Source organism: Ictidomys tridecemlineatus, chromosome 1, assembly GCF_052094955.1.
Source record: "Ictidomys tridecemlineatus isolate mIctTri1 chromosome 1, mIctTri1.hap1, whole genome shotgun sequence".
NCBI lineage: Eukaryota > Metazoa > Chordata > Mammalia > Rodentia > Sciuridae > Ictidomys > Ictidomys tridecemlineatus.
The window spans coordinates 44,533,198-44,561,071 of record NC_135477.1 but is presented as its reverse complement, the minus strand read 5'-3'; the positions used below and the strand labels follow the sequence as shown (position 1 = coordinate 44,561,071).

Genomic DNA, 27,874 nt, shown 5'->3' with positions numbered 1-27,874 from the left:
AACATGTCATGTAGGGCTCTGTACTTGTTAGGGAAAATCGCATTTCCAGCAAAATGACATGCCAGCGCGCGGCTCACGCCTTTCTTAAACAAAGAATTTCATTCACTGCCTCTCTCATGCCTGTCTGGCCTGCCACTGGCTACCCACCTGCCGGAGCCCCGATTCCCTTTACGTAACACGCAGAGCTGGGGACGGGAGGTGGGCTGGGTGCGGGGCAAGGCTCCAGAAGCAGGGGAGAGGTGCTCAGGGCTGGCGTCCCCTCCAGCAGAGGGGCTCCGGGGACAGGTCTGGGATGGGCACTGTGGCCCTGACTCTGGGCTCAGCCTGCCGGAGACGAGATATGCCTCTGAGGCCCCTCGTGTGTTTGCCAGTCCCTGACCTGATCTTCAAGGTGGTGTCTGGAAGACGGGCCAAGGACACTCCAGCCTCACCCTCGAGTGAGATGCAAAGGCCACAGTGAGGGGCTGGTACGGCTGTGCCTGCACCGAAGTGCTCTGCATGACTACGCCGCTGTCCTCACCCAGGAAGGTGGGTATTGTGCTCAGTCCAACCCTCAGTCATGGTGGTCTTGGGTCCACCACTTCCCGCCTTGACCTCAGATTTACCATTTGCCCCGTGGGCAGGTGGAGCTGGACATCTCCAGACCCCAGCGTCCTTGGAGTCCTGCTTGGAGAACTAGAAGCCCCTCTCTCCCAGATATTGTGATGAAAATGGGCCATCAGGCTTTCCCAACGAAGCCTGCACTGACGGGCAGATGTCCCATGCCCTGTGTGGACCACGCTGTTGGGTGAAGGGGCACACCAGCAGGCATCAATGCACTCATGATACTCAACTGGTGGGTGCAGTGGCCCTCGCCCCGAATCAGTCCTTACGTGAGTTACTGCACAGAGTGCTGGGCACTGGGAGCCACTGGACTCACTGACCAGGCTCTGGGACAAGCGCAGCTGGGCCATCGGGGAAATGGAGCATCTGGGCCCAGGTGGGAGGCCCCTGAGGGACTCCAGCCCCCTCTGCTGTCCAGAGGGTCTCTCTTGCTTTCCGGCCATATCGGTGGGGCTCCGTCCTTAATTCCTGCGTGAATGGCCTGAGCTGAGCTGCTGGTGGGGCTATGCCAGTGGGCATTAGTCTCTCTCTGGGTTTCGGGGCCTCTGCTCCCCCACACCTGCCCTGGACCACTGCATTTGTCCTGAGAAGAGCGAGGCTAGGAAGAGCTTTCTGGGCTCCCTGTGCAGATGAGGGACCTTGCTGGGCTGCCTCAGGCTACCTCTTTGTTGGAGCCAGGGTGTCTCACTGGGTCTCCCTGCCTCCAGCCTCCCCTGCCTCCACCCCAAGGTGTCCTCCACCCTGAATGAGTTTTCTAAAGGCAGCCCTGACCATGCACCTTCCTGCCAAGTTCCTTCTGGGGCTCTCTGTCCCTCTTAGGATCAAGTCCGTGTCCCTGAGTGTGGTGTGAGGCTCCTGCCTGGCTCGGTCCCTGGACGCCTCTCCCAGTTCACCTCTCAGCCCTCTTGATTTTTTTGTGTGGACACAGGATTTCTTCCAGTTCTCCGAAGGTGCTGCTCTCTCTCACCTCCAGGCCTCGGCTGGGCTGCTTGGCCTTTGGGGACGGCTCTCCCTTCCTTTGGCTCAGCTAAATCCCGTTCCTCTGTCATCAGGTAGATGATATCACTGACCCCCCTCTGCCCAAGTGTCAGCCAACCACTTGGAGGAACTGCAAGGGCCTTAGCTGGATGGCATCCACTGCTCAAGTCTCCTGCATATCCTTCCTCCTTATCCACAGAGTCTCTCATTTTGGTTAGGCTCCTGGCTGCTCAGAACAAACACCCAGCCTCTCTTGGAGCCAAAGGTGGTCATGTCACCAAATTCTAGTCAATGGGATACGAACAGAGAGCTCCCGGGCAGTGTTCTTAAAGGAAAAGACGCATGCTTTTTTCTACCTTTCCTCCTTTCCACCAGTTGGAAAGCAAATGTGATGTCTGGAGCTTGGGTAGCCATGTGCTTGGGAGTCCCATGCTAAGAGTGACAGAGCAGAAAGAGAAAAGATGCTTGGCTCTCTGATGACCTTAAACCAGCGCCATGACTTTGGATTGCTTCACTTTAAAACTTCTTTTCTATGAGAGAGAAATAAGCTTCTATCTTGGACAGGCCACCATTAGTTCAGGGCTTTCTGTTAGTCATAGTCAAATCTAATTTTCATTAATGCAGGTACCAGTAACTGGACATCTGAAAGCAAGGAAGACATCTAGGTTCTCCTCTTTAACCAGGCATCTGGAGGAGGAGGCTGATCTAGGTTTGGTTCCACAATCCCATCTGTGTCTGTGACATTCTCAACCTTCTTCTCATGGTCCCAAGATGGCTACAGCAGCTCCAGACATCACATCTTCACAGCCTTCTCAGGTAGAGGCTGAGGATGAGCTACAAAAGGTAAGAGATGCCCTCCTCATGCACTTGTCCTTTAACCTTGGAGGGAAACCCTCCCTGGCAGCTCCAAGTAGATGTGCCAGGGCATCTTGATGGCCAGAATCCTAGCTCAGGGGAGGTTGGGATAGCGAGTCTCTGGATGTTTGGCCTCTATAGTAGAGGCAGTAAGGACAGAACTGGGAATGGCTCCTGGCTAGAAGGCCAGTGGTGCCTTCACATTGCCTGTTTGCAGTGTCTGTTCACTGGCCTCTCTCCAGGGCAGCAGGCCCCACAGCAATGCTCTTAAAAGGGTGCAGCCTCTGGGAGCCTGCCCACCAGGTCAGACCCTGTGTCTCCTGTTCTACCTCCGTGGAGTAGACCTCCCTGGGCTTCTCTGTGGAAAGGGGGTGACCATTCTTACCAGTCTCAGAACAGCGCTGGAGGAGCAAGCTCACATCTGCTGCTGCAGGAGACTCCGGCTCTCTCTCGTGGGCTCTGCACCCACAGCAGTCACCGAAGGGTGTTACAAATAGATGGTGCTGCCCTGCCCCCGCCCCCCGCAGAGCCTGGCATCTGACTGGTCCAGGGTGTGGCTCAGACACTGGGATATTTAAAAGCTGCTGATCAGTTCTAAATCTGAGCCAGCACAGAGTGAGCTTTCCATAAACGCTAGCCCCGATGGCTTTGTTCACGATTGTGGCCCCAGTCCCTCCCTCAGTGGCTCTCAGTAATTGTTTGTTGAATGAATGAATGAATGGAAATGTGGGGGCAAGAAGAGGGAGTTGGCTGGGCACAGTGGTGCACACCTGTAATCCCAGCCGCTTGGGAGGCTGAGGCAGGAGGATTAGGAGTTCAAAGCCAGCCTCAGCAAAACCAAGGCACTAAGACACAGTGAGACCTTGTCTCTAAATTAAATTCAAAATAGGGCTGGGGACGTGGCTCAGTGGCCCAGTGCCCCTGAGTTCAATCCATGGTTGCAAAAAAGAGAAGAAGAAGGAGTTGGTTGAGCCCAGTTGTCTCTGCCCGTGGACACCGGGAGTGCTGCTTTGTCTACTTGGTCATTGCTTCAGTCAGAAGACCTGAGGCCAGGAAGGCCTGTTCCCCCCTCCTGGCAGGCCTCCAGGGTCTGAGTGGGCCGCACTGTCCACTCCCTCATCCAAGATAAAAACAAAAACAGAAACAAAACCCCAAGAACTCAGGAGGAGGAACAGAGCGTGCAGAACCCACACGCTGGCTTTGCGGACTGGGCTGCCAGGGCCTCCGTCTCTCATCTGGCCACCAGCTTGGGTCTCAGCTGTAGCATCCCTGGGGATGTGTCCTGGTCCTTACGGGGGCCTTGTCCTTTCTGGGGGTGCCATGCTGGCTGGGTGGTATGGATTTCCGCTGTAAACGTGGCCCATCTGGGAGAAGCCCAGGTGCCATGTTTCCAACAGCCCTGAAACTTAAAGCTCAGAAGGCTTTGAAATGCAAATATTTTGAAGGAAACATAAGGTAAACATGAGTGCTTATTTCCCCCTGATGAAAACAATATGCTGTTTGCTCTGAAATGTAAATAGGGCCTAGATCGCTTTTAAAGAAAGCCATGGCTCATATTTTTAGGTCCAGGGTAATAGCGTTCCTAAAAATACGAGCATCCGGCAGCCTTCCCACCCTGCCGGAATCCGCACTCCTGGCTCGGTCCTCCTTCCAGGCTTTGCTATCTTCTCCCATAAATATTCGACATCTACCTCCTCCCCTTCCAATCCGGAATGCTGTACTTCCCCTTCCTCAACCCTCATCTAATTTTTCCAATACTCTCCGGGAGTTCCTTTCGGATAGAATTGGGGGAAGGAAGAAAAAAAAAAAATCTGTAGCCAAAGGCATTTCACTGACTTGAAAGAGATTTTATGGTGCATTGAGTTCTAATCAACTTTAATAAGTATTTAATGCAGGAGGAAGACTTTGCCCCCAGCCCCGAGGCCGACCATGCGTGCTGGTGGCCCCCTGTCGGCCACGGGAGAAAGGACCGCTGCTGGGGCCATGGTTTGGGTGGGCGCGGCGAGTGACAGCTGCAGAGAAACGAATAATTAGCGATTTCAACCCCTGATAATGAGTAGCTCCATGATCCTTCTTGGAGCCGTTAAGAACATCTATCTTATTAATGATCCCGCTCGACAGCCACGGGCCCCGGCGCCCGCGCCTCTCGGAGGAGACTCTCGTTCCTCATCTGCGCACCGAGGAGCAGAGAGGGAAGGTGGTCATTTGTCATCCCCTTAGTAGTGCGAGCTCGGCTCTGGGGGCCAGCCGTGCCCCTGGGGCTGCTCGGGAGACCTCCACGGAGCCCCGTGTGCCATTCACATGGTGCGCAACGCCCTTGATCTTGTGCCCACGTTGCCCCGTTGCCAGGAGGGGTTTCCACCTGCGACGCGCGCTCTCCATCCTGCCCACCCACTCACCTGGGCAGTGCGATTATCCTTATCTATGGGAGGCCTGCCTGCCAAGGGAATTCCGGGCTCCTCACACCGTGGGTTCACAGAGCCAGGACTGGGAAGCCTGTGTTTCTGGTGGATTTTCCTGCCACCCCATGCTGTCCTATGGAATGAGTCTGGGAAATTGCAGCCCTTCCTGGCTGGGTTTTCTCAAAGGCATCGCCCTAGCTGAGTGTTGCAGACTCACTGTCTACTGGCTGCATCTGGTCCACAGAGAGGAATCTGTTTGACCTGTACCTGTCTTAATAATTGGGAAATATCCACAAAATAATTCCAGACTTACTGAAAAATTGCAAGACTCTGGCCCCCTGAATTTGTAGTTTCACCTGATCTCTGGGCACCTGATTATTTTAGGCAATTTACCACAGGCCTCACCACTCCCAGTTGTCCCACACTCTGCCTGACTTGCTCATTTATATATCTGTCTCTTGCTATAAGTGTCTGAGTTTCAGGGAACCATTTAGACCTGTGATTTTTTTTATACCCTATTTTTTTTTTAGTAGATCCCTTTTCTCAAACTATAAAATAGGTAATAAGAAACACTGTGGTTAAGGTTGTTGTGGACCCAGGATCCCATTTCCTTGAACGTCACTTTCCACTCCAGTAGTTCTTAAAAGTTTCTGGAGACCTCAGGGCCCCATGGAACACAGTTTGAAGAAGCTTTCGTTGAGAACAAATAAGTGACATCATCCCCAGGATACGGAATGCAGCAGAAGATTCCTTGCTGGAACCAACAACTGGCAGTTCAAGGTGGAGGTTGTTATCCAGAGGGCGAAAGAGAAGCCTGGACAGGACGACCTGCTGCACATGGTGTGAAATGCCTCGCTGGCATTTAAACCATCCTGTGGATCTTCTTGTCACTCCTAATGTTTTCTAGAAGAACCTCACGTGTGCAGCTACTGATTGTGTGCACACCTCTGGCCCCAGCCCCAGCCTCACACCAGCTCTTGATCTCCCATCTCTCTTTGGGAGAAATGAAGAGTATCTCCCCTCACCAACCAAGCATCACCTGTGGCCGTAATGGTACTCCTGAACCGCGGTTTGACCCAGACGTGGAGCATTTTTAAAATTGTTTTGGACCCAGGATCTCAATTCCTTGGAGCATATTCTGGCACTTTTAGTTAACCAGAGCTCAGTAATTTAAAATTTACTTTTATGTGTGATGTATATGCAAAAGCATATAAAATAGGAGGGACTACAACATATTCCTGAGGCTTCAAATTGAACAGGAAAGTTTAAAGGGATTTGGGGGTTGCAGTATTGTAGATCACATCTCCTGGGTTGGGGCCATGGATATTTTTTCTATAAAGGGCAAGGTAGTACATATTTTAGGCTTGACAAGAGCGTACAACTTCTGTCACCATGACTCGACTTGGCTATTTTAATTTGAAAGCAGTCTGTAGATAATTTGTAATGGAATGAGTGTGGCTGTGTTTCAATAAAACTTTATTTACAAAGACAGGTAGTTGGTGAGAATTGGCCATCACTGTTGATTCTTCCTATGGGTCTGTGTGGGCATTGTGTTGTCTTTAGAGGTACCTTAGTAGACACATCTGACAGAAGAAGATGGGGTGGCACTGGAACTTTCCAACACCAGCTTTCTGTCACTGACTGGATTCCTTACCTTGTGACCAATTCTGGTACTAACTCCCAGGCACAGACCCTGCAGGTTAAGGGCTCAGGCCTGAATTCAGATGTACTTCTGTCTAGCCAACTATAACTTTGGGGGGTTCCCATGACCCTTGTCCAGGTTTAAGGGTTCACTAGATATTGCACAGAACTCCAGAGAGAGAGCTACATTATGACTATTGTTTTATTAGAGTGGTACCCAGAGCAGCACAATGAGGAGATATAGTCAAGGTCTTAGAGATGAGGGTACGATGGAGGTTCCTATGCCCTCTCCCAGTGGAGTCAAGTTGTCCCCCTCCAGCAACTGGGAACAGTATGTCCCGGCCTCGTCATTTCTGAGTTTTATCTGATCCACCATTAGGTTGCATGATTGATCTGTCATTGACCATGTGATTGAATTCCATTTCTAGCTCTCCTTTCTCCCTGAACACTGGAGATGGGGGAGACCTTCCAACCCTCTAATCTGGTGCTTAGTTTCTGGTGTGGCCATCTCCTCTCCTGAAGGCCCATCATGAATCACTTCATTAGCATATAGTCAGACCAAGAGGTGCTCATTATGGATAACAAAAGATTTTCCTCTCACTCAGGAAGTTCTAAAAGTTTTTGAAGCTCTGTGCCAGGAATGAGAGAAAAAGACCACATGTATTTTTTTTTTTTTTAAATTTTACTGTTATACCATAGTTTGCCAATGGATTTCATTTGCTTCCTTTGCCAGCTCCAGTCAATTGGCCTTGCCTGGAGTGCTAGGCTGAAGGGTCAACCTGGGGTCCGAGCTCACTGGAAAAGATTGCTGTCATCAATAGGTGATGTCTTCTGTGAGTGACATAATAGGCATCGGCAGCACAAAATCTCTGTATCTCCCGTCCATTTTCCAAAGAGTGTCTTCTTATCTTTCTGAATTTGGCCTTCTAATCTGTACTACATAACTACCCCTTGCTTTATCTGGGACAGTCCTCTTTCTCAACATTCTCTCTCCTGTAGCAGTCATTGCTCTGCTTGCTCCCACCACTAGGCCATGTTTCTATAGGACTTCACTTCTCTGGTCTTGGTGGCCTGGTCTGCAGATAGACAGGTGACCAAGTAGAGGCAATCATGATGGGCTCTGGTATGGGTGTGGTGTCCAGGCTGGGCCTCTCCCTGGCAAATCTTCCATGTTTTGCACATGCTCGTGGGTTGACCTTCAGGGAGAGGATGAAGTAGAGATGTAAGATGGAGAGAGGAGGTTCTGATCCAATTCTGGTCCCTGTCGTTCTGAGACTCTGCTGCTTCTTGCTTTCCACTCCCTTTTGAGTGGATATAATCCCCTTTTGGCCTCAACTAGTTTGAGGTGGGTTTCTGTCAATGGGAACATGAGTTCTGAGTGACACATGGCCCATGTGGAAGCATTTGCCATTCTTCCAGCCATGAGCTATTATGGGACTCATCCTATGTGAATGGTGTTGCTCACAGCTGCAAGGGCGCTGGATAGGGGGACAAGGTGGGGCTCTGTTCAGATTTAGGGTGAAGACAGGAACCAGCTGGAGGGGACAGTCTGATACAAACTTAACTCAGACTCTCCAGGAATTGAATGACGCTCTGCTCCTTGCTCCAGATGTCACCTAGCCTGCTTATGCCTGGGGTTGACCTCGTGACCTCCCAAATGATCCATACATCTGTCTTCACCTTGGATGTAGGTATCTCAAAGCTTGGGGAAAGGACTTCCTGACTCTTGAGCCAGAATAAGGCCAGTGTACTCTGTGTTAGGGGATTAATTCCAAGCACTAGGTATGGTGCCCTGTGCCTGGGAGGCACTCCTCAGTGGGAGCAAAATGAATGGATGAATGAATGCTCGGCTCCCCTGTGCTTGCTCCTTTCTCAAAGCCAGGGGGCGTGTGCCGCGTCTGTCAGATGTGTCCTAGAGATCCTGATGTTAGCAGCCCTCTGCTATCTGTCCAAAGCCTTCCCAGTCTCTGCCTCTCCACTCCCCTGCACCCCCCACCACCAGGAGAACACAAAAGAAGGTCAAGTCGCCCCCAACCCAAGGTCAATTTCTTCCCTCCACTGAGCCAAGTCCAGCTTCTTGTTCAAGTCAAGTCCGCTGGTGTCTGGCTCCCTCCCCTGCCCTGCAGCCTCTCCTGCCACAAATCCCCCTCTACCCTGCACTTCTGTATGTGCAAAGCCAACCCTATCCTTAGAACCCTATCCTTACCACTGCCTTAGAGGTACTCAGGAAATATTTACTGAACAAATGTGGAATGAATGAGAGTCCATGCATTTGCATGGAATCACCTTCATTCCACATATATACTTCCCTTGCCCTGGTCTTGGTGAGATGGTTTGCTTTAAAAGAGTTCAGCAACTCACAGGGTAGGTGAAACCTCTGGGGTTGGGATGAGGAGTGGACCCAAGTGCTGAAAGAGAGAGAGGTCCAGGGCCTGGTGGATTATGGGGAGGGACTCCCAGAAGGGGTGACATTTGTACTGGACTTGCAGGGAATGCGTTGAAGTGTACATAGTCGAGAAGCCTGTTTAGCTGTGGGATGCTTTTAGAATTACAAGTGACCCAACAACAATTAAAAAAAATCTCAAACACAGGGATGTAGATCTCAGGGAGGGTCCCTGTGGCAGTTCTGTAAGGATACTTGGGACTTGGGCTCCTTTTTGCTGTCCACATCCCCATCCACAGTTTTGATTTCAGTCTCTTCAAAAGATGGCATGGTGGTCAGCAACACGGGGGGACTTGGGGTGTCCTTGTTCTTGTCTAGTAAGAGAGAGAGCAGTATCATTGGCCCAAGAGTGGATTATAATTAGATTGGGCAATTTTGGAGAAGAACCCGTCCCTGGTCCAGTAAGTCGGCATGGTGACCCCTTTTAAATGGGCTTAGACTATTAGGACTTGCCTGGAGGAAGGATGAGATCAACGGCTCCTGAGTCACTGGGTGGCCCAGGGAAGCAGGGTGGAGACCAGACTCAAACAGAGTCGAGGCAGGAGGCAGAGGGATGGGCAGACAAGAGAGGGTCCTTGCTGTGGGGAGGAAAGTCCCCTGGAAGCACATTTCTGGCTCAGGGAACCAGGTTTGGTCTCAGGAAGGGGCGTTGAGTGTTTGAGGATGGCGAAGGCCAGTGGAGTGGGTGGCAGGGCACAGCTGGAGGAGGGGCTGGGAGGCGGGTGTCTGAGGTGCAGGTCCCGAGTGCCATCTTGAGGAACGACTTCTCCATGGGACAGTGGATTTCTGTTGCCAAGCGAAGGGGAGATGGGAAGAATGCGGGACAAACCCCACCCTCCCCTCCCTGGGTTCACTCTGCTCCACTATTCTCAGACTCACTCTCCAGGACGGTGTGGGGTCTGCAGATTTGGCCAAACCTGGGACTTATATCTCCCAGAATCCCGTTCTCTGTGGGTTTTGAGTTAGGGTTGACCAAAGTGAATTGTATGAGATTTTGAAGGTGGAAGCTCATAAGAATTCATCATTCTCAAAAGGTCACGGCAGTCAGACACAAAGACAGATGCAAAGGTGCCCAGAAGGCTCCAGGGTCCCGTTCATCTTCCTGACTCCTGGCTTTGCACATCTGACGGGTGATGGTCTCAAGCCATCTGCCAAGTGCTGGCCTTCAAGTGCCCCAGAGGGGCCTCCACAGTAAACTCCATGAACCCCCTGCACCTGCCCACCTGAGCCAGTGCCCCAGGCTGCTGGTGACTTCTCTGGTCCTCTCCAGACCTCCACCTGCCCAGCCCCACCTCTATTTGCATAAGCTCCCCAAACCCAAATCCTACAGGGAGTCCCTAGTTACCTTAACACCCACCCATCCAGTGGAACTCTCTGTGGCAGTGAGCAATAATAGCACACTTTGATCCTATCAGAGAAGCTGTGTAATGTAGTGGGTTTCTTTCTTTCTTTCTTTCTTTTTTTGTACTAGAGATTGAACTCAGGTGCTTAACATCTGAGCCACATCCCTAGTCCTTTTTTTATGTATTTTATTTAGAGACAGGGTCTCACTGAGTTGCTTAGGGCCTCACTTAGTTGCTGAGGCTGGCTTTGAACTCATGATCCTCCTGCCTCAGCCTTCTGAGCTGCTGGGATTACAGGCGTGCACCACTGCATCCACGCATTTTTGACAACACAAATTGCTGAGTTCAAATCCAAACTCCTCACCTCCCTTCAGTGTAAATTCAGGCGAGTGTTTTGCCTCTCTGTGGCTCCCCTTCCTCCTCTGGGAAGTGGGGATAAGAGCAGGACTTATGGCCAATGGCTGGATGAGCTGGTGGTTTCCCCAGGCAGTGCACTCGGACACTGCTGGAACATAGTAGGTGCTGTGCAATGTCGGCTATTGTTATCACCTGCTGGCTGCGTGCCAGGCTGCAGCGCAGGTGTTCACACAGGTGTTAATTCATTTAATCTCCCCAACAATCCAGGGAGAGTGGTACTGCTATTAACCCCATTTACAGAGTCACAGAGAGGCTATTAGGTTGGAACATATGAAATTGCTAGTTTTGTAGGTCAAACATAGTTCTGGATCAGCAGTTGCATGTGGCTCGCAGCTAGCACGACTGCACTTCTCAATGCTGGGCAACCTGCCCAAGCTACGCAGCCTGCACATTGACTGGAGTTCCTACTGGGCGCCGGAGAGGCCACACCTCCACCATTATGGGGGCTTGTGATAGTACAGTCGAGAGGTGGCTGCAATGAACGCTCTGTGCACGTGCAAGAGGGGGATCTGGGCTGTTAGATGCCTTTCCCCTACACCTTTGCTCACCTCTCCAGCACCTGGCATAGACATCACCTGGTCTGCGAAGCCTTCCCTGACTTCCCCAGCCAAAAGCACCAACCTGTGCAAGGTCTCAGAGGGAGAAATGGGCCCTGCTTATCTGGGGACAGTGAGAGGTGTCTTGTGGCTGGACTGTCAGAGGCACTTGTGGGGAGAGGCTGGGAAGGGTCTTGAGCACGGTGGGAAGGACCTCAGAGACCTGGGGGAGTTGGACTTTATTGTCACCATATAAATGAGCCCCCAGAGCCATCTCTTCTGACCTCTGAGGTGTCCCTGAATCTGCTTCCTGTTTTTTGGCCACCTTTGGGCCTGCTGCAAAGGCTCCTTGGTGAGGCCACATTCTGGGAGGCTGCGGTGGCCTGTCCCGTAGTGCAAGGAGAGTTTCCAAGCCAGGCTGGCGTCTTAGCCATCTCCCTGCTCAGGCACGAGTCCCCAGGGCCTAAGGAGTGACCGAGGACCTTGGCTTCTGCTGCGGGAATCTTGGGCAGCCCTGCCTGCACTGTCTGCTTTGAGTCTTTCTTTACCTAATCTAATCTGTCTTCTGAAAGTGCCACCTTGGCCCAGGCCTGACGCTGCCTCACTTGGCTTCATTTTCCTGCTGGTCTCTCAGCACTTCCTTGCTCACCTGGGCTCCCTGTCTACCCCGTCTGTCTCCTGTGCCCCACCTACAGGGATTGGCCTGAGCCCCTCTTGTCTGGGGTGGGGAGCAGACGGAATAGGCCAGAAACCAGCTCCCCCTGAAGGCTTGTCCAGGATTACTAGGGAGAAGGGGGCCATCGAGATGCTCTGGGGATGCAGAGCTTGGCTCTTGCTGTGGCTCTTTCTAACCTGGCCATTCCTGCTCTGAAGAATCAGGCCCACCCAAGAGACACCCACCCAAGAGGCACTGCATGTCCGTTGTAAGTGTTTAGTAGCAGGCTCTCTGGGTGCAGTTCCTGCCTGAAAGTTGGTTGGGACTTTTGTTTACCTTGAGTAACTTTAAAAAATGAAGAAGCAGGGGCCAAGGAACCAGTGTCGCTCGTTTGTCAAAGGCATGAATCGACTTGGTTGAATTGGATGACAAGTATTTTCTCCATTATTTTCTTGCGTCTAGGAAAACCCACCACAACACAGAAATCAAGCCCTGGTTGTCGCCTCTGTCCATTTCCACCATGACGTCACCAGACACAGATCCTGGAAGAGACACTCAGGGGGGCCACCATTGTGTAGTGTTTCCACCAGGCAGACGAGGTTGACGCTGACGGCCTCAGGACCCGGGGAACAATAGCAGGCGGTGAGATCATTGGGAAGCGATGAACTCTTGAGAATTTATTACTTTTGTTTTTTTACAATGATTTATTTAATTGTGACTTTATGTAATTTAATTTTTTTAAAATAATAGCTGTATTTAACACCCTGCTTGTAAAATTCCTGAAAATTTAACAACTGGCTCTCGTGAGCAGCTAGGAGCCGGCCCCAGCATGCCACCCAGGGTTACTGTGGTAAGTAAATAATTCAATGCTTTCACAATGCTCAGGAAACCCTGGCATATTGAGTAAGCCCTCAATAAACGTTAGCTAATCTTCTTATTGACTGTGCTTTTTCTTGATTAGAACTTGGGCGCCGGAAGTCAGGGACTGGAATTAAGTATACATTCCCACTAGATTGAGCCCCACCTGAGGACGGGGACCTGCTTGGGGAAGGTTCTTTTCCCTTCAGGAACCAGCTCAGGGCCTGGTGGAGAGCGGGTTGGCAGATATTCTCCGAGTTGGGCTTTTCCCCTCGACTTAGATGGAGGTCACTGCACTTTGTTGGGCCCATGGCTGTCCCTGGATCATCTTGGACCTCACAAGTCACCGATGCCGTCTGGCTGGCCATTGGCCTCCCTCTGATAGTCTGGTCAATCCCACGTGAAGGTGTGTGTGGGGGGGAGCTACACGTCTCCGGTGCTGACCTGGAACAGAAGGCAGATGCTCTCCTTGGCTCCCTGCCTGCTTCCCACCTCCTAAAGAGACTCGGATGTTTACAAATTCAGCTAGAGCCGAGCAAGGCTGGGACGGAAGTGGGTGCAGAAAGTAGCTCAGTTCCCATCTCTCTGCTGAGCCCACAGGATCCACCAGCTCCGTGCGTGGAAAGTCATGGCCTTTAGGATCTAAATCCTACCCCAATCCTGCTGGGGTAGGTGGCAGTTGTCAGTTGTGGGGGACAGTTGGGCTCATGGGAGAGGTGGTCAAGGAACAGAGGGAACAGTGCTGCGGGTGGGAAGTGCTGCATGGACACAAGAAGGGACCAGTGTGACATAGGCGGGTTGGTGGAAGGGCACAGGCAGGGTTGGGTGGAGGAGCGGCAGCCAGGGGAGCATTCTACGAAGAGATGGGAAATGAATGTGTTGAAGGTTGGTGGAAGGGCACAGGCAGGGTTGGGTGGAGGAGCGGCAGCCAGGGGAGCATTCTACGAAGAGATGGGAAATGAATGTGTTGAAGGGAAGGAAGATGAGATGGTGATGGGCACCCCACAGTAGAGCCTATGAAGGACTGGGGTAAGTGCAAGTTGATCCCTAAAACTGGAGAGGGTAGGAAGGGCAGGTCAAGAAAGGGTGCACACTGCATGGCCACTGGGGCTTAAGTCCACCAGCACTCTTTAGGGAACTGTGGAGAACATCTTCCTCCCAAAGATGGCCATTCACCCTCTAGCTCCCATCTCCCATCTGGTTGCCAGTTGCCCCTGGGAGTATTAACCCGCCATGTTTTGGCCTTGCCTTCATGTAAGCCAAGGGTTCTGGCTTAGAGGACCCTCGAGGCACAGAGGTGGACTCCCTTCAGGGCACCGGCTGTGAAAGTGGCAGCAGGTACACAGCTGCCCTCTGCTGTGCTGAAACTGGAAGAGCCAGGTGAGGAAACTGGGCCACAGACAGCATTTGCTAAGGAGTCAAAGGGAGAGTGAGTTTGGAGACAGAGGAGGGCCTGGGTGCCTTACCACAGAGAAGTCCTGGATGAGTCTTCAAAGAGCATCCCCTGGGCTTGCCAGAGGACCCGCTCATGACGTCGGAGAGGTGACAAACGTGAGATCGGAGAAGCAGCAGAAATGATGATATCAGTGGGTTCTCCCTAGATCATTAGCTATGCAAGAAAGAAAAAGAACTGGACAGTCACTGGGGGTGGGTCTAGAAGGGTGACCCCTGAAGTCATGGAGTGAAGTGCAGGAGCTTATGGATCAAGGGTGATGTGACCTTGAGGAGCTCCAGGGTTTTGCTCACAGTGTTCTTTCCTGCATCAGTTTTGTTCGTGTGTGCTGGGACTGGAGAGAGGGCAAGAGAAGCTGTTCTTTCCTTGGAGACCTCCTGGGGCTGTGGGTTGAGCACAGGCACTGAAGCCCCCTCTCCTGGTTTGGAATCCTGGCTTTGCTGTGGATCTGGGCCAGGCGGTGCCTCTGAGCACCTGGGTGCTATCATCCCTCCCGTGGGGATAACACCCCCCTCTCCTGGGGCCGTTGAGGGCTTTGATGAGGATAGGTTTGTGGAAGACACAGGGTGGGGTCCAAACCTCAGTGCTGCCACACTGGGCCACACGGCATGGTCCAGGTACTTCTGGGAACACACTGGCTACAGCACGGACAAGGATGGGGCATGATGAGAAGCAAGGCTGGAGAGGTAAGCATGGCCAGATTGCTGCGGGCTGCAGGTGTCAGGCCAAGACTGCATCCCATCCCCCTGGAATCTAGCCACTGGCCATTCCCCTCCGCCAATGGGCTTACTTTTTTGTTTGTGCAGGGAATGGGGGAACCTGATCATAGTTGGCAAATGCTTGGTTTGTGTATCAGCACTTCCTGTCTCTAGCAGACATTACTGGAGGTCTGATACGCTTTCCACTAGAGTGTGGACACTCCTTTGCAGTGTTGCTTGACATGGGCTCCAGGTGGACTCTGCAATCAATTGCATTGGCCACAAGAGATTGGCCAGCACGTACTAGAACTCTCTGGATGCTCCTGTCCTTAGTCCTGGACAAGCCTGGCTTGTGCCCATGACCCAAATCAAGTCTAAGACACTTCCATCACCCCCAAAGAAATCCTATACCCTTTAGCCACTTCCCTGTACCTATGTCCCTGGCCAAGCAAATATGAATCTATATTCTTTCTCATCTGAGTCTTGAGTTGCATGTTGTGGACGTTTTAGATGCATGGAATCATACAATATTGATCTTTTGTGACCAATCTCTCTCACTTAGTATGTTTTCATGGTTCACCCCTGTGGTAACATGAATCAGCACTCCATTTCTTTCTGTGGCAGAGAGTGTTCAACTGCAGGAATTTCACGTTCTGTTTATTCATCTGTCTATTGATGGAACTTTGAGTTGTTCCCACCTTTTGGCTATAATGAATAATATTGTTGATTTATTTCCTCTGGTGTTTTTATGTAGACCCATTTTCGTTTCTCTTGAGTATATACCTAGGAGTGGAATTGCTGGGTCAGATGTTAACTCTATGTTAATCATTTGAGGAACTGTCAGACTCTGTTTTCCAAAGCCACAGTACCATTTTCTTCTTCTGTCAGGAGTGGATCAGGGTTCTATTTTTTCTGAACCCTTCCCACCTATTGTTATTTGACCTTTTGATTCTAGCTATACTAGTGGGTGTGAAATTATGTTTCATTATGATCTTGATTTATATTTTCCTATAATGATAGTAAGCATCTTATTATGTGTTTGTTGACCTTTGTATGTCTTTCTTGGAGCTATGTCCATTCAGATCCTTTGACCATCAGAAGTTGGATATTTGTCATTTTATTATTGAGTTATAAGAGTTCTTTATGTATGCTACATACAAGTCCTTTATCCAATGTGTGATTTGCATATTTTACACCTATTTAGTGGGTTGTCTTTTTACTTTGTTGATGATATTCTTTGAAGCACAAAAGTTTTGCATTTTTGTGAAGTCCAATTTTTCAATTTTTAATTTTATTGCTTTGCACACTTGGGGTGACATCTAAGAAACCATTGTCCAATCCACCATCATGAAAGTTTACCCCATATTTTCTTCTAAGAGTTTTATATTTTCAGCTTTTATATTTGGGTTTTGATCCACTTTTTGGTGATTTTTGCATATGGCATGATGTGGGGCTCCAACTTCACTCTTTTCTATGTTGTCCCAGCACCATCTTGTTGCAAAGACTATTATTTCACCCATTGAATTGCTTTGGCACCATTGCCAAAGATGAATTGACTGTAAATGTGAAGATTTATTTCTGGATTCTTAATTTGATTCAATTAATCTACATGTTTGTTCTTATGCCAGTACCACACTGTCTTGATTACTGTAACTTGGAAGTAAGTTTTGAAATCAGGAAGTGCAAGTCCTCCAACTTTGGTTATTCTAGGTCCCTTGAATTCATTTAGAAATTCATTTAGAATCGTAGGACCAGCTTGTCCATTTCTGAAAAAAAAAAGAAAGCCAGCTGAAATTTTGATAGCATTTGCATTGAATCTGTAGATCAATTTGGGAGTATTTCCACCTTAACAATATGAGGTCTTCTGATCCATGAGCATATGATATCTTCCCAAATAATTTCTTTTAGACCTTTGATTTCCTTCAACTGTCTCTTAGTTGTCAGAGGATAAATCTTGCACGTCTTTTGCTAAATGTATTCCTAAGAATTCTTTTTGACACTATTGTCAGCAGAATTGTTTCCTTCATTTCATTTCAGATTGTTCATTATTAGGTATTTTTTCTGTAGGTTGGCATGTGATTACATCATGGGATGCTGCTGACAGCCTGATTTTGATTGACTCAGATTGTTTACACAGACAGGGACTCCACGAAGAAGATCCACCTCACACACACTAGGGGCATCCTAGCTCCTTCTAATTCTGAGATGTCGTTTCATTGCAACTGTTCACTTATTGATTTATTTGCACAGGGCCCCCTATGGGCCAGACACTGTTTCAGAAGTGAGGGGAACAGCTGTGGACACGCCGAGTTTTTTGCCCTTGTAGAACTTGCCTTCTCATGAAGAAGGCAGACAACCAGCTCAGCAGCTAACCAAACACTTAGTGGATTTCAAGCAAACACAAGGGCTTTGGAAGAATTGGAATTGGCCTTAGGATAGAGAGTTCAAGGGCACTGAGTCAGATTTAATGGGGTGGTGGGGAAGGGCTCTCTAAGGAGGTGACGTGGGGATAGAACAAAGGGCAGGGTGAGCAGAGTGGAGATCCAGAGAAGGACAACAGAAAATGCACTGCAAGGATTTGGGGACTACAGGGAGGCTGGTGCGACTGGGCAGAGGCAGGGACCCCAGTGGAGGAGAGAAGCTGAAGGGCTAGGTGGGGGCCAGGCTGGGTGGTCAGGTGGGCCACTAGAAGCACCCTGGCTTTTATCCTAAGTGTGTTGCTGTGTTATAAGGGAACACTGAGAGACCGAATTAATGATTGACGGGAGCCACAGCCACCAGGGAAGGTGGCTTGAAGGTCAAGGAGTTAGCAGAGTCCTGTAGGGTGAGCCTGTGTGCGCAGGATCCAGGGGAAGACAGGCCAGGCAGGGGCAACAACAGGAACAGAGGTGTGTGCAGTGAGCTCATCTGGACTGGGGGAAGTGGGGTGCTTGGGAGAGCAAGACAGGATCAAGGAGGGAGCCACATCCCAGGAGGGCTGGTCTGCTCCCAGGTGTATGTCTCTGTGAAAGGTAGCACTGGTTGTAACCCACCGCAGAAACCAAGGCTTGGGAACCTAGACATTGACTCACACGTGATCTCGGGCAAGTCACCTCTCTTCCTTGGGGCTTGATGCTATCATCTGCACAGCAGATGCTTTGGAGCAAGAACAACCTCACGGGTGCCACCATGTGATGCACATCTCAAGGACATTGCACACCCTGGCGAAGGACCCTTGATGGGCGAGAAGCGTGCCCTCCTGTTAAGCAGCCAGGTCTGTAGCTACCCTGAACTCTGATGCTTCCTATCCAGAGGACGTGGTGGGCCGGGGTAGAGTGTTGCTAGGATGTTCCTCTCCCTTTCATCATTGCCAACTGATGTCATTGCCTGTGGCTGGTCTGCAGGTGGCTGAGCTTGTGAGGATTAAGGGTTGGGAGGCGTGGTTAGTTAACTGGCTAGGGTGAATGGATATGGAGAAGTTAAACGTGGCAATGTCACGAAGGCCCACTACTACACCCTGACCTTCCAGAAGGAATTAGCAGGGCCTCGGGCACTCACTAGTCCACCTCCATTGGTTTTTAAAGGAAGTGTATAGGATCCAGAGAAGGTGTTTTTTCTATCCTAGGTCACACAGCCTATTGGAGGCAGAACAGAAAAACAAGGCTCCTGGCTTCTAGAACTATCTGTCTTTCCATGGCAATCCACTGCCTTTAGTGATTTGGAACCCAACTGGCTGGCCTGAGGACAAGGAGAAAGAATTGGGGGCACATAGGGGAGAAGAGGAGTCATATGCTTCCTACGGACGGTCTAGCATCTGGGAGAAAGCAACTTCCTCTTTTCCAAGTGGGCACCCACTGTGCAGCCTGCTAGCACCCAAGCAGCATTTTCCACTTCGGGGTCTTTCCTCATTCCTGACCCTCTGTAGGGTGCAGCCTGCCTCCTTCACTAACTGCAGTGTGGTGGCAACGTCTTTCCCTCACCCCTCAGCCTCGCCTTCTCCTGGTTCTGACCTGGGGGACCGCCATCCTGGTCCTGTGCTCTAAGACGGGCCACTCAGAGCCCTTCCCCAGCATCGTTGCCATTTGAACTGGTCTAGAAGAGCTTTGTACCCCTTTTGTATAGATTTGTTTAGATCTGAGCCAGAGATGCCTGGGACCAGTATTTCATCCTCCTAAGAACCTAAAACTGGAAGAATAAAGTCAACTGTCAAAGAAAAGCTGATAGAAGGTGGAGAGGGCATCTCAGGGCAGTCAAGTACCTGGATCCCTCTGTTCCTGCGGCTAGATCCCTCTTTGTGAGAACGCTGGTTCACTTGAGTTTCTGTAGCAGCTGAAGGAGTTCTGCTAATCTGTAGGGAGAGTCATTTTTTTTGGTCAGGGAGATACTGGGGATTGAACTCAGGGGCACTCCACTACTGGGCCACACCCCCAGCCCTATTTTGTATTTTATTTAGAGAAAAGGTCTCACTGAGTTGCTTAGGGCCTGGGTTTTGCTGAGGCTGGCTTTGAACTCGTGATCCTCCTACCTCAGTCTCCTGAGCCACTGGGATGACAGGCCTGTATGACCACACCTGGTGGGAGGCTCATTCTTGCTTGGCCTTTTCATTGGTTGTGAGCATCCATTCTAAACCCTCTCCCAGTCCCAGCCAGTCAGGGGTCAAGGACAGGTCCCAGGAGCTAAACGATGTCCCACGCTCATACCGACATGACGCAGGTGGAAGCCTCTATAGGTCTGGTGGAAGTTGCTTGGGGGTATTTTATTCATGAGTAGGATCTGACTAGGCGACAGGCATCTTTGTGAAAGATTCTGGAACTTATCCCTTGAAATTCTGAATATTTTCCTTTGGCTTTTATGAGCTCAGCTAGGAAACCTGTATCTATCTTCTCTCCCAGAACCTCCTTTTCTTGCAAATACAGAACTTACTTCAAAGAAGTGATCTGTAAGTGGCCAGGCAGAGAATTCTCCCAGGAGTGAAGGGATAAACCATGGGCTGTGTCCCAGACCCTCTGTTCAGCCAGACTTAGCAAAAGTCCAGTTGGCCAGTGGCTGGTCGCGGAGGGGAGCGTCATCCTCACCTTCCTCTCTCCCGCCTCGTTCCTGTTGCCTGCTCTGAGCTGCTCTGGCATCACTGGGGCCCTCCCCTGCAACAGGGACCTCTTCCTCTGTCACCTGCCCAGAATCTGGCCCTCAGTGAGGTCTTCAGCCAGGAGGGTGTCTCTTTAGTGGTTGATAATAAATGGGCTCCATGAAGGTCCCAAAGAGAAACCGGTGAAGACATGACAAGAAAAGGGGCAAAGGGGAGAGCCTTGGATAGGGAGTCACAGGGTCTGGGCTTAAAATCCTGATCCTGCCAAATGTTTGCGGAGCCAAGTCACCTCACCCTCTGGGCTCCCCCACATACTGCCCCGTGGTGTGGGGCTGATTACAGCCGTCTCCCCTTATCCAAGGGGGATACATTCCAAGACCCCAGGGAATGCCTAAAACTGTACCAAAACCTACACATTATGGATTATAGATTTTTTTCACTTCATTCCTACCATGGATCTTAGTCACCTCAGCATAATTTTTTTTTCCTTTTCTCATTAAGTTGAGAACTTTCACTTTTTCATTTTAAGAAAGCATTTTTCCTGGTGTGGGGGTGCATGGCCGTAATCCCAGCAACTCGGAAGGCTGAGGTGGGAAGACTTTAAGTTTGAGGTCATCCTCAGCAATTTAGTGAGCCCCTAAGCAATTTAGAGAGATGCTGCCTCTAAATAAAATAAAAATTAAAAGGGCTGGGGATGTGGCTCAGTGGTTAAGCAAATCTCTGCTAATCCCCCCCCCCCCACTAAAGGAAGCACATTATGGCTTTTGTTTTACGTATTTACATATCCAAGTTTCTAGTTTCACTACTTCTGTGCATTGGGGGCCTTTATTAGGTAAAATAAGGATTGCTTGAACATGGATATTGTGATATATCCACAGCCAATCAGATAACACAGAAGGCTACTAAATGACTAAGAGGTGGGTAGCATATACAGTGTGGACACACTGGACAAAGGGTGATTCTTGCCCCAGGCAGGATGAAGGAGGACAGATTTCATTATATTACTCTAAAAGGTGCACAACTTATAATTTACGATGGCTATTTCTGGAATATTCTACTTAATATTTTGAGACAATATTTAACTGCAACCATGGGAGGCAAAACTTTGAATAAGGGGGGGCTACTATTTCTCTTTCTCTTACCCTTACTTCTTGGGAGGCCTAAATGCCAGGAGGAAGAGGGGAATAAGATGGTACACCAAAGCTCTGGTTGCAGATTGAAGGATCAAGAGACCCGTCCCTGGTGCACTGGGCCATGCTGATACCTCTTGAAAGGAAAGCAGGAGAATAGGGAGCCAGAGACAGCCAGATGACAAGTGGGACAGTGACTGAGGATTTAATGAGATGACAGTCGGGTTCCTCCAGCTCCTGATGCCAACAAGCACTTCTCTCTGCATCTCTGGGACTGGGACTGTGCTAACTGCTTGTGAAGTGCAACTTGTCCCCACTGAGCATCTGTTTTGCTTCTCTCAGCACCAGCCCCTCAGGAGGTTCCCAGCAGATCCTGTGTGCTCCAAAGCTGGGCCTCCTCTGCTTTGCCGCCAATAGCCTTCCAGCAGGGGCACCTTGTTCTGAATGCTAAGTCGGGCTGCAGGCAGGTGCTTCTCTTAGAGCTCTCAGCAGGGTGCAGAGGGGACGGAGGTGAGGGGGGGGGTGACGGAGCAGCAGGCTTGGTTGGGGTCCCTGGATGCTGTGACAGACAGGACAAAGTGCTCCTGCATCTGTCTGCACAGGTCTCTAAGGCTCGCCTGTCAGTCTGTAGCCGGTTCAGTGCCTTATTTCTCAATCATTGTCCCTGGCACTGGGCGGGCGCGGCCACAGAGAACAGCAAGAGAGGATGTTCACGTTGCTTCAGGGCAAGAAAGCTAGTAAACCCAGTGATGTGGGGCTGGCAACGTGTTCCACACTCACCTGGCCTTCGCTCATGTGTCCGCATGGAGTGACTCCCTGCCGGGGCCCGGGAGCCCTGCTGAGTGTCTGACACCTGAATCGCAGCCACAGCAGGGCACACCAAACAGGGAGACAGGCACACCCTGGGGCCAGCCTGCCCAATTGGGTTTTCAGGGTCACTATTCCTTGATTTGTGACTCTGGACAAGAAACTCACCTTTCTGTGTGCCTTGATGTTCTCATCTGCAAAATAGGATAACTGTATACAGTTCCCTCACTTAGGCCGTTGTCCTGATATCTAATAGGTCAAAGAATGGGAAGAGCCTGGGGCAGAGTCTAGAATCTAATAAGTCAATGACAAAATAATAAAGGCACCATCGTGCTGTTCTTGAGTCGCTTCCTTCTAAGCCACTGTCCCCAGCACCCTGAGTGGTCTTCCTAGATCGGAGATTTGAGGGGGGTAGAGTCTTCCAAGTTTCCCCTTGGTTTTAAGTCTAAGAGGTGGCATGGCCTTCCGACCCCTGCTTTTTACCTTGTTTCCTGACGGCACCCTGTGCCTGCTTCTCTTTCCACCTTAGCCACCCAGGTGGCCTGCTCTGCCTTCTCACCCTCTCCCCTCCTGTCCTCCCTGGACACCTACATGGATCCCTTAAGAACAGCTTCTGATCTGGGCTTGAAGGTAGAGAAGTTCTCCCTGTTTCCACTTCCCTAATCAAAGCCAGCCCCTCCCCTGCCTGCACCCACATCAGCCCCACATCCCCCCCGGGGTCCACTGACCTGTGCAGTGTTCTGTGACTGTCCACGTCTTCCATGGAACGCTGCATCTCCTGCTGTGTGGGTTTCTCTCTGGGATGGCACAAGCGGGCCCTGGGCGAATGGTTGTTGGATGGATGAGTGAGCCAGCGCTTGGCAGAGGCTTGTTAGAGCAGAACAAAGCAGCGGGTGATCTCCTGCTGTCCTTAGAATGCTCCTTAAAGCACGTGGGGAGCTCCTAGCAGCCTTGGGGACTTAGCATCAACTTTATCAGTGTAGGTGACAGCCGGGTAGTTCCAGGGTGGAACAGGACAGTCCGGAGCTGGTTTGACTCCTGGGACAGTGCTTGTCCCTCACCCCTGCGATGAGCACAGTTCTTTTACCTGGGAAGACCAGGTGCTACGTATGGAAGATGAAGCTTCCAGAGATGACTACCGTGCTGTTTCTTGCCACATGCTCTTCTGCAGGGTGACTTGGCCTCTCCCGAGTTAAGAGATGAGTTCCTCCATTTTTCTAATCAAAATAAATGAAAAGCTGTACCCCATTTGTGTACAAGGAATTGAACTGCATTCTGCTCTCATGTATAATTAATTAGAACAACAACAACAAAAAGAGGTGAGCTCCTATCTCCATCACCTTGAATCTGGGCTGGACTTGGGTCTGTTTGACTAATGGAATGGGTGGAACTGATGCTCAGAGACTCCCAAGGTTGGTCCCTAAGAAGCCCTGCAGCTTCAGCCTGGGACCCTTGGGTTCTGTCTGGGGAAACCAGCCGCCATGTTAGGAGATGGGCAAGCCCCTTGGAGAGGCTATGTGTAGTTGTTCTGGTGGACAGCCCAGAAGCATGAATGCGCCATCTGTGAGGTCCAGAGCAATCAGATCTTTGAATGACCAGCCCCTCTGTCATCCCAGTTCACCTCTGACTATCGTCCCATTTGGAAACGTGGAGCGTGAGCTGTCCACGAAGTCCAGTCAACCCACGGCAACGTAAGAGGTGATGATAATGTTTGCTTTAAGCTACTGAGCTTCATGGTGGCTACAGACAAACAGAACACTGGACTGAGTGCCAGCTGAAAGAAGACAGTGGCTGCTGACTACGTCCCTGTCTCTGGAGATGATTGCAGAGGGTTTATGATTTCTAAGGATGTGGAAGTTGGGAACCACAAGGTCTCCATTGTAAGGTCCCCCTCTGAGATGATTTCTCCAAGTTGCAGGATATCCTGGGGCAAAATGCAGAGGAGCAGGTTTGAGACAGCTTCAAGGTCGTTGACTGCGGGAAACAACCAAGGTTCAAGTGCACATACATGATGCCTTTACCTACATCTCACCCCGATCCCCACTCTGTCCACTCCTCCATGGAAAATGCCTGGCACGTGAAAGAAGGAAGGAAAGAAATGGCACTGGAGCGCCCGCTCTGTGCCCAGGGCCTGACCTCCTTACTGCATTTGACTTTCACAACAACTTAATGAGAGTGGAAGTGTTACTCCCATTGTACAGATGAGGGAATTGGGTCAGAGAGGATCAGGGACATGTCCACAAAGCGAGTCGCAAAGCCAGAAACACACAAGCTGGTGTCTCTGCTATTAATGACGTCCGGACAGTCTTAAAGATATTGGGAAGTTTCCAGGGCTTCCCCACGTTGCCAGCCGTTGGCCAGGGCCTGAAATCCCCATTATTGCTTTTCTGCTTTCCCTTAAATCCTGGATCCTGCCAATGCTAATCCCTGTGGAAAGATGATGCATTTAGATGTTATTAACCACTTACCCCAGTCGGAGTGAAGTCCGGTGTCTCTCCTGAGAGTCTGCTTTATTGGGAGGGAGAGTGGGGTGGGGCAGAGGGGCTCCCTGCAGGGGCTCAGGCGGAAGACAGGATGGGAACAGGGGACAACCCAGGCTCTTCTCAATTCTTTCCAGATGGAGCTTGTAGGTGGGGTAGAAAAATCAAGAAGCTGGAGCATTGGACACAGGACGAGCCCCATCCCCACCTAAGCTGTGTTTCCCCCAGCCCCAGGGGCAGCTCTAGAGAATGCCCACTTCTCCAGCTAATGGAGTCCATCCCTGGCATGGAGACCAGCGTGTTCATACTCCTCATCAGCTTCCCCCACATTTGGCCAGCTTCCCTCTAAGCTCCTGGGAGATCTGTGTTTAGTTCTCTGCTCCAAACACAAGGAGCAGTATTAACCACCTGGCGAGAGGCCAGATCAGCAGCCAGGATGGGGGTGGGGGGTGGATGGAGGGGGGTTCCGCTTCCTGACGGAGGAATTCCAGTGGTTCCTTGGGGAGGAAACCCCTGGGGAACTGGAGACCTGAAGGTGCCGGGCAGCCTGAGCCAGTCTGGACTTAGCCTGGGTTCCTAATTCTCCTCTTTGGGATCATGCAACTCCTAGGAGGCAGAGGTCACTCAGCAGGGTGGTCCTGATGGATAGGGACTGCCCTATCACTGGAAGGTTCCTGAACAGGAGACATAACTGCCTATCTAGGCTCTGCAGAGAGGGTGCGTAGAGAAGGAGAGGGACCCAGTGACCTCAGAGAAACCCTTTTCTATGTTTGGGTCTCAGACTCTTTCAAGGACCAATTGCAGCAGGATTTTAACCACCTGACCTAAAACGAGGGGAACAAAATACTCTGCCTGTGCCGATGCTCCCTCTGGATTCACAGCCAGGCTTCATTCTTCCCCTGAGTTTATTTACGTCCATTGGGCAAGGATCTCTGCTCCCTTCTCCTCTCTCTCCTCCCCGCCTTCATTTCATTCATTCCACAAATTTTTATGAAGCACCTACAGTGCTGGGCAGTGCTGCATCTTGGAGGGTGCTGAGGCCAGCAAGAGGAGCCCCTGGAGGGAAGAGGGGAGAGACAGATGAGTTGCAGGGGGTCCAGAGGAAACAAACAGGAAGACCTGGCAGGAGGGGAGGGCAGCACCCAGGTTGGAGAGGCTGGAGCTAGGCTCTGCTCCTCTGGGCACAGGGGCTAGGAAAAGCAGGTGGATTCCAAAGACACAGCAGAAAAGTCCAGTAGGTCTTGAAGGATTGGCTGTAGCTGGTCGGAGAAGGGAAGAATAATATCAAAGTCACCGACCTGGACACCAAGTGCATGAAGTGCCAGCTCTAGGCTGGCTTTGCTGGTCTCTCTGGTTTGCCCCTGTACTTGGGGAAAGGCTTCTGCACTAATGTCACACCCTGAGCAGGCTAAGGATATCGTGTCCAGCTGCTCTCTGGCAGCTGGGAGTCCTGGGGGACCGGTGGGGCGTGACACCCTCTCTGCAGAGCCTGCCTCCATCCTTTCCCTGGAAGCCTGTCTCTTTCCTGCAATGCCTCCCAGGAGCCTGCTCTCCTTCCTCGGTCTCCTCTCCTCACCATTGTAGAGCAGTGATGATTGACACGGCCCGAGACCAATGAACTTCCTAGCTCCACCTACTACCCCAGAGCCTCTGCATCCCTGCCCAGCCCTCTTGGTCTCTTCCTTAAGATCTCTCACGGTATCAAAATACCAGAAACAATCTGGGCAATAACAGACCTGATTTCCACCTAGGGAGGAGAGGGAGGGCCCCGCTGGGTCTCCTCACAGCATCCTTGATCTCCCCCACCTGGCCACCGGATGCCACAGGGGAGGTGGCTTCCAGGCCAGGGCCTGCCGCCTGCAAACATTCCTGCTGCATTAGATGGTTGCCAGATGGGTTTGGGCTGCAGAGGGCTGGGGGAGGGGCTGTGGTTGGACAGGCCTGTGTGATGGGGGGATTTTGAAGTTCTCTGTTTCCAATCCTGCTCCTTGAGGAGCTGCTTCTGAGAATTCCCCTTCCCTGCAGCCAGTCTGACGGAAGCCAGGGCATCCCGTCAGTGCCAAGAAGGAGCGCCTCTGGGTCCCTGCTCATGAGTGTGGAGCCAGTGCACTTTTAGGTCCCCTCCTTGAGGGCATGAAGTGGTGCCCTCCTGGGTCCTTCGTTCTGTGGGCACAAAGTCGGGGCACCTCTGGGTCCCCATTTTGTCTGCAGGAGGCCAGGCCACCCTCAGGTTCCCTCCCTGCGTTTATCCATCCCCTCTAATCATGATGATGACCTTCTGAGTAATACTGTGTCCACTTACAGGTGACAGAGTGACGCCTAGGAAGGTGAGGCTCAGCCGTCCGCACTGAGGAAGTGGGGAGCCTCTCCTTGCTCCTTGGCTGTGGACCCCAGCTGGTCTGACCCAGGCAGCAGCACCCAGCCTGAGTTAAGTGACGGCAGCTGGGCCTCTTCTGTTCCTGGGCTCCTCTCTTCTCTCTGCCATAGCCCAATCTGAATGGTTGGGGCCAGATTTCTTCCTACACAAACCCGAGGGGGAAATAAACTTGCCCAGGACCACACAGCTGCTTAATGCTAGAACCAGGATCATTCCTTAGGTCCTCTGAGTCCATTTTGGACTTCGATCCACAGTGTGCCACTTTCAGCCACGCTCTCAGGGGCCTTGTGGATAAACTACAGAAGAAGGACAGCACCGTGGGGTAAAGCAGGAGGCTGCGCTGCGAATTCCGCCTTGTTATTGACTGTGACCTTGAGCAATTTGCCTCTCTGCTCTGAGTCTCCATTTCCTTGAGTGTCAAACGAGGACACTGATCTGTATCCAGATTTCCTTAAGCAGTTACTCTGAGGACAAAGCCGCGGTGTGGGAACTGGCCCTGCAGACAGGCAGGGGCAGCTTCCCCTCCCCTGTGGAGCCCCCTGTCCTGGTTGAGCCCTAGCCAATGCCCCAGGGGCAGAGCCGTGCACAGCCTCCAAACTGCTTGGGCGTCAGGCTGGGGGGTGCAGGAGATGGGCTTGGCTCTCTGGGGCTGTGAGCTGGGCTCTCCCTGCCCGAGTCGTGCTGCACACAGCAGCCTCCCCCTGCCTGCCCGTGTTCTCAGACTGACTGGCAGGCTTGGGAAAACAGACTGGCCTTATCAGAAGCCCCTGGTCTCCAGTTTCTGGGAACGAGCCGCACTCTGCAGTTTTCTTTCCCAGGGGCTGGTGCCAAGCAGGCTCAGTCTCAGTGCCTGGCGGGACTCCAGGTATTCTGTCGAATGCTTCTCGGCAATAGCTGGAAGACCTGCCTCTCGAGGCTCTGCAGAGACCCAGCAGCCCATCTCTCTCTGCTTGGCACAGCTGTGAAATGGGTGCATGGTCCTCACAGAGAAGAGCTGCCCCAAGCTGCGTGGGGTGGGGCGGAACAGTGCCCCGGTAGTAACCCGCAGGGGGGGGGGCGGAGTCTACTTGAAGCGCTCCCATTGGCGTCCTCTGGATTCATGTGACACAGGGACAGGAGGGGATACCTCTGAG

At 51.3% G+C, this 27,874-nt stretch overlaps 1 protein-coding gene and 2 long non-coding RNA genes across 14 annotated transcripts in view; 2 read left to right on the top strand and 1 right to left on the bottom strand.

The window, feature by feature from the left end:
- Rps24 (ribosomal protein S24) overlaps positions 1–27,874 on the top strand; it is a 462,172-nt gene that overhangs the window by 283,660 nt on the left and 150,638 nt on the right. The window lies entirely within an intron of this gene.
- Positions 12–12,807, top strand: LOC120885419 (uncharacterized). Its single transcript, XR_005728020.2, has 3 exons — positions 12–528; positions 2,206–2,424; positions 12,336–12,807. It is a non-coding gene; the product is annotated as an uncharacterized LOC120885419 (long non-coding RNA).
- LOC144375258 (uncharacterized) lies at positions 12,261–27,763 on the bottom strand. 11 transcript variants are annotated; one of them, XR_013434859.1, is made up of 8 exons: positions 26,667–27,763; positions 25,212–25,420; positions 24,353–24,507; positions 22,613–23,101; positions 22,053–22,078; positions 19,120–19,209; positions 14,198–16,648; positions 12,261–13,175 (listed from the first exon to the last, which is right to left on the bottom strand). It is a non-coding gene; the product is annotated as an uncharacterized LOC144375258 (long non-coding RNA). The 11 variants fall into 11 exon arrangements; XR_013434863.1 differs by having other exon boundaries at positions 25,368–25,420; XR_013434866.1 differs by lacking the exon at positions 26,667–27,763 and adding an exon at positions 25,663–26,083 and having other exon boundaries at positions 25,368–25,420.